Below are 6,998 nucleotides of genomic sequence, written 5' to 3' on the forward strand. Positions count from 1 at the left end.
TCCTGAGTGTCAGAGGCACTCCTTTGTCTTTAAATAAATTCATTTTGTTTGTGTCTGTGATAGTAGGACCCTCTAAGATTCAGATTACAGAGCAGAGGCCCCTTTAACTCCAGCAAAAGGGAAGTACAGATATTAAGCCCTGGACATAATGCTTCAAATCCCTCACAGAGGTTAAGGGGCATTTACATTTTCAGAGGCAAAGCTGGCCTTCACATGACATTTCCCAGTCCAGAGGTCTATGAGAATACCAGTTCCCAGATGAGTTGGAAGGTGTTCTTTAAAACACAAAAGTTCTGCAGTTAAACAGAGGAACTGCAGTATAATAACTTTCTTCTTGGGAATACATAGTGCACATTATCATATCATGATCTCAGAGAAGCCCCCTAAAGGAAAGAAACCTAACTTTAACTTTGTTTCCCTAAAGATGTGACCACTGAAACCATTCTTCAACAGAACAGGTACTAACTTTGGTGTTCCTCAAACTCAGTATAGAAAATACTGCTTTAACATTTAAATGTTTAATACTCTTTTTTTCCATATGTCTTTTGAACTAGCTTTTCTGCTAATGAATTCATTAACACAGAAAGGAATTTACATTTCAATCTATTGCCTAAGTCAGCAATTGCCCTGACAGAGCAAACCGACGATTTTAGATATCCAATAAGTAAAACAGCAACCATTAAACAAGGAAATCAATTTTAAGTTCAGACAAGACCAGCTGAAACTTCCCTTCACTGCTGATTTTGGGAGCATTGCGGTCTGGCTGAGAACATGTCACCTGAGAGAGGTCAGAAGGGGTAACAGCATTCAAGTTTTCACCTGCTTGCCCACAATGTCAACTACTTAATAGTGTGAACACTGTTCAATCAAAAGAGAGAGACACTTGTCAGTTTTTCTTCCTCCAACACTGGTATTATTTGAAATCAATTTGTTTGTCAGATCTTTCATTAAGAGTTAGATTGCAGGGATCAAACCACCAATCCATCTCTAATGGATCAATCTGTTTCCAGCCATCTAAACAACCACTGACTAAAAAAAAAAATTATCAAATTAAAGGAAAACTTCAGTAATTTGTAATTTACTGTACTATCAGCAATTCCAAGGGACTTTCAGAAATAAAATTTACTATCTAATAATTACAGAAATGGAGAGCCTTGACTTGGACACTGAAGTAGAACAAAGCAGATGAGTAGCATCTTCCAACAAGCAAGAACTGCGAGGTTCTCAGACACTCAGAACTGTCACAGAACTGACAAATATTAGGCCACTTACTGCCTAATTTCCCTCTTGTTTACCCAACTACAGAGCCAGAGATTCCATTTCACTTATTTTAGGCAAGATTCCAAACTAAAAAAAAAAAAATTAAAATTAAAATTAAAATTAAAAGAGTGGGAACAGGAACATGAACAGAGTGAATACAGCTTCCGTTTAGCCACGATACATGTGCAAATCTGTCAACCACCTCTCAAGTTTGACTCAAGCTTGCAACACATTTTGATTGCCTTCAGGTAAGTCCAAGACGGAAAGAAAGAAACCAGTGTATTCCCTCATCAAGTATTTGCCATGTCTCTTCCTTGTATTTTAAGTATTCAAATTTAGTGTTAGAAGATTAAATATCTACTTGGGGTTAGAAGTAGTGAGGAACAGGGACAAGGAAAGATGGCTGAAAAGAATGACATATGAAACAAAGGGAAATTTCCTTTTATTCTGACTTTGCATTTAACCAGCCTTAAATAAATACATAACTGGTGGATTTAAGTATTAAATATTTATTTCTGAAAGTATCACAAATAAGTGGTATTTCAATATAATAGGAGAGGGCAAGATAGCACAGGTTGATAAGAAAGCAATAGAAAACGAGGAGAGTGGAAAACCAACCCCCGCCCCATCCAACCTGGTCCCTACTAAGTGGTTGGGCCTCTATGCTGGTGGCTGGGAACTCTGAGAATAGAATATAGGAATAGGCTGGGCTTGGCTAGGCTAGGCTGGTTCATGAAAGAACAAAGCCAGGATTTAAAAAAAAAAAAGACTGAAGATTAAATAAAGTCAGATCCACAGAGGAAGCCAAGAGTCATTGTCTATGATTAGAGCTAGTCGGGGCAGTAGCCACCATGACTTGCAGAGGCTCCAGAAGTTTTGGACTGTTCGGCAATGGCCTCACACTTCTTGGATTTTGTGGAACCACACCCCCTACATAATGGGATGACTTTCTGCTCAGATGTAACTTTCGGGTGCTATTGTGTGCCATGGAGAAGAAAAGTGCCTTCCCCACTCCCCACTCCCTCCTATTAGCCCTGTCTTCAACCTCCTTCTAACTACAGAGACCTGAGAACCCCTCATTTCTGTTTTTTACATAGAAACCTTTCTGCAGACAATGAACCCTAGAAAATGGGAAGGGAAATGGACTGCACTTTGTCCCTAGGAAACGTTCCCAAGATTTGGATGAAAACAGTCTAGAGCAAATAAAGGATGTAATTGATAGGATGGCCGGGGTGGGGAGAGGGGAGAAGCTAAGAAGTGGAGAGAAAAATGACTTCCTCTTTGATCCATGACAAAATAAACCATTTTAAAATTTTATTTTTTTGTAGGTAGTAAAAAAAGTGTTGTTTTTTAGTATGCTTGGTTCTAATTTCAAAGTTTACTGAATTATAATCTTAAGGCATTTTTACTATTCTTATGTTTTGGAATTTATTGAGGTATATGTAATACACTTTAATAAAATTTTGTGAAAGTTACTTTGTATACATAAAAAAATGGAAGAGGTATTTCTTGTTGTCAAGGTAAAAACTTCATTTATATACCAACTGCACTCATGTAAAAAAGTGTACAATTTACCTTACTAAGTATGTTATTTGGGTCATCTTACTTGTTTAGACTTGCTTGTTTTCTGTAACCTATCATGGACCAAGGACCATGAAATACATTTCTTTTAAAAAGTTTTTTTGTGTTGTTTTTGGTTTTGTTTTGTTTTGTTTTGTTTATCTATTTCTTCACTTATCTCCTGTAGTGGTTTTTTTTATTGTTTTTTATGCTAAATCATTGGTTTTCTAACTTTGCTACTCATTGGAATAACCTGGAGAGCTTTCAAAAATGTGATGCCCAGATCATACTCCATACCAATTAAATCAGAATATGTGGGAGCAGAAACCAAGCATCAGTATTTTCCAAGGATCCCTTGGTGATTCTAACGTGTTGCACAATTTGAGAACCACTCTACCACAGTATTTGATGCATAGCTATTTGAAATGCCCAAATCCACCTTGTGAATCACACCTTTTACTCATTATAAATCCAACACTCATTATAATTTCTTTTTTTTTAAGATTTTATTTATATTTATTTGACAGAGAGAGACAAGGAGGGAGAGAGGCAAAGGGAGAAGCAGACTCCCTGCTGAGCAGGAAGCCCAATGTAAGGCTCAATCCCAGGACCCTGGGATCATGACCCAGGCTGAAGGCAGATGCTTAAGCAACTGAGCCACCCAGGTGCTCCATTCATTATAATTTCAATAAATATAAATATTCATCTCATTTTATATGTTTGTACCAGCATCTATCTTGTCTGATATTAAGATAGTTACCCCTGTTTTAGTTGTTTGCATTTGTCTTGTTTATTTTGATCACCCTTTTCTTTCTAACTTTTCTGTGTCAACTTTTTAACGTGTATCTCTTGTATACAGCTATTGCTTAGCTTTTGTGTTTTGATAAAAATGAATGTTTCTTTTCACTGATGAAATGATTTGATAAGACAGACATTAATTGCTCTTAAAGCTATCATGCTATTTTCATAGTTTTATGTTGGATTATTTTCTCTCCTTTGTTTTGTATTTTTTTCTGCTAAATTGAAAGGCTGCATTTTTTTCATTATAGTCTTTAAAAGTATAAATTTATATAATGTTCTGAATTCTCTATTTTATACCTATTAATTCCCTATCACAAGCAGTAATGAAATTAGTGTGCCCTTAGACCATCATCCTTTCTCATCAACCAGCTTTATTTATTTTATTATTTTTCGGTGTTTACCTATTCTCCTATCTAGATTATTTGAGTTATTTGTAAATTATTTCTTTTGAGTCCTGACTGTATTTCTTCTCTTTTCTTTCCAAACGTTGAGTTTATATAATATATAGATTGAGTCTGAGTTTATATATACAGATATTCCTTGATTTGTGGTGGGGTTAAGTCCCCATAAACCCACTGAATGTTGAAAATACCATAAGTCAAAAATGCATTTAATACAATTAACCTACCAAACATCATAGCTTAGCCTAGCCTACCTTGCACATGCTCAGAACACTTAATTAGCCTATGGTTGGGCAAAATTATCTAACACAGGACCTATTTTATATTATAAAGTGTTGACTATCTCATGTAATTACTGAATACTGGGCTGAAAGTGAGAAACAAAATGGCCACACGGGTACAGATGGTTGTAGGTATCCTGGTTGTTTACCCTCATGATCATGTGGCTGACTAGGAGCTGCAGCTCACTGCCTCTGCCCAGCATCCCCAACATCACAAGAGAATACTGTACCACATACCACTAGCCAGGGAAAAGATCAAAATTCAAAACTGAAGTAAGCTTTCTACTGAATACATATCAATTCTGCACCACCATAAAGTCTAAAAATCATAAATCTAACCATAAATCAGGGATCATCTGCATACTATTTTCATTAACAGTACCTTAAATAATCTTATACCACCATTATTTAACATAATCAGTTTTAAATGTTCTACTTTGATAAACATATAGAGAGTGCATAAAGGATATGGAAATCAGTGTACTTTGACTGCTTGCTATGTCCCCTTCCCTTTCCTCCTCAAGTTTCTATTAGTTATGTGATTACACATGTCAGGGTTTATAATCCATTACGACCATTTAGGTTTCAGATTCATTCAAAACATTCTCTTTTTAAAAAATTTTGCTATACTTTTTCCATTAATAGGTTGCCGAATACAGTTTATCCTCTATGGTTTCTTCATGAATTGCTCATAGAAACATTATACCCTGGATTTTGCATGTTAAACATATCTATGTGCCTTTATCTTTGTACGACAATTCATCTGGGTTTAAAGTTCTTGGATTAGACTTCCTTCTTTGACACCTTTGTAGATATTGCCCCACTTTTAACAATCCTTTTTAGTTCTTCCTGGGACAGGGTATACCATTTAAATCTGTATAATCTTCTTTAATTTCCAGAAAGTTTTCTGTAAATACATTTTTCCTTTATACCATTTTTCTGCTTATGAATCTTTAATTTTTGATATATTGGATATCCTCTGCAAATTTTATCTTTTTTTCTGATCCACTTAGCTATTAATTCTTTTTTTTTTATTTTATCCTCTTTATACCCTATATGTTTTGAGTATTGCCCATTCATTCTTTTATACTTTACATTTTGCCTTCATTTCTGATTTTTTTTTTACTAATTTCCTAAGTTCTGCCAGCTTACATTTTATCTCTCCTTTTCAAGAATATTCTTTATTTGGCCCTCACAATGGAGTGCTCAGAGTATGTGCAGAAAGGCTTCCAGATGCTGGCCGATCCTGATTCCTTTGACTCCAATGCCTTCACGCTTCTCCTCCGGGCGGCTTTCCAGAGCCTGCTGGATGCCCAGGCGGACAAGGCCGTGTTAGATCACCCAGACTTGAAACATATCGATCCTGTGGTTTTAAAACATTGTCACACAGCAGCTGCAACTTACATACGGGAGGCAGGAAAGCAAACAGCTGACAAATCAACTCTAATCACTTATCTAGAAGACTATAAATTTGATAGAGAGTGAATAGAACTGTTTTGCATGGAATATCAGAATAATAAGAATTCCCTAGAAAGGTCCCTGGGAAGTATAGGCAGATCTCTCCCTCATATAACTGATGTTTCTTGGCATTTGGAATATCAGATAAAGACCAATCAACTTCATAAGATGTAAGACCGACATATTTGGTGACCTTAAATGTAGAGAACACTGATTCCCAATCCCACCCAAAGATTAGTTTTAGTTGCAACATGGAACAATTACTTAGTGGGGAAACTTAAAGATGCTTTGAAAAGTCTGGAAAGAGCAACTCAGTTGTAATTTGGAGAAGTTAACGATCCGCCTGGGTCTAGAGGAAGATCAGGAACCTCTTGTCGTCGTCCAAACCACCATCTGTGCGAGCTGGATGTCCTCTTAAGTAGATTTTTTTTTTCCTTTTGGATTTATGCCGCTCATCAATTTTAACACTTTATTTTTTTACACTTGTAAAAGAGTTGAGGGAAGTTCTGCCTAAGTATTTCAGACATCTTTAGTATAAACTGTACACTGATCTCATTTTGATCTTTTTCAAGTCTTACAAAAAGGAAGTAGACAGTATTACACTCCGAATAACTAAGTTTTATCCCCACAAAAAAAAAGAATATTCTCTATTTTGCCTTTTTGCATGAAATAGGAAAATTTTACTGTTTTCAATACAGTGTACAAAGATTTTTTTAAAAACCTACTGAGATAAGAATCTACTTCTTGTTTGTTATATTGTTTTCTTCCCCCCTGTGGGTGCTTGATATGAATAATATAAGCAGGAAACAACCGATAACAAATTAACTTCCCAGGAGGAAACTGTTACAGACATTTCACCTTTTTCTTGTCTTGCTCTTACTCAAAGTTCCTGTATCTCTTTTCTGTATTCTTGTTATAAAATGGTGATTACATTATGATTTTTTTTTTTATAATTCAGGGAAAATATTTAGTCACAAACATCTGCTCTATGGAATGGTGTTTCCTGTCGGTGTAATTATTCTGCCATTTATTTTTCCCTGTCCATCTGTCCTTGGTCTATCCTTCCTCTCTCTTTCTCTTTCTCTGTCTCTTCTATATCATTATTTATATTCTGTTTATTCCTTCTTTAGATTTCTCATCATTGAAAGGGGTGTATTTTTCTTAGACTATATTTACTATACATGTATGTGATAGAAAAACCAGAACCAAGTTTCAGGAGAGCAGAAATTTTCTTTAT

At 35.6% G+C, this 6,998-nt stretch overlaps 1 pseudogene; it reads left to right on the forward strand.

Moving 5' to 3' along the window:
* The first annotated feature begins 5,500 nt into the window (after positions 1 to 5,500).
* On the forward strand, positions 5,501 to 6,082 carry LOC114224779 (COMM domain-containing protein 3 pseudogene; annotated as a pseudogene).
* Positions 6,083 to 6,998: the final 916 nt, after the last annotated feature.

The sequence above is a fragment of the Eumetopias jubatus genome, unplaced genomic scaffold (assembly GCF_037043125.1).
Source record: "Eumetopias jubatus isolate StellerSeaLion01/CBP00866 unplaced genomic scaffold, mEumJub1_p1.0 scaffold_17, whole genome shotgun sequence".
Classification (NCBI taxonomy): domain Eukaryota; kingdom Metazoa; phylum Chordata; class Mammalia; order Carnivora; family Otariidae; genus Eumetopias; species Eumetopias jubatus.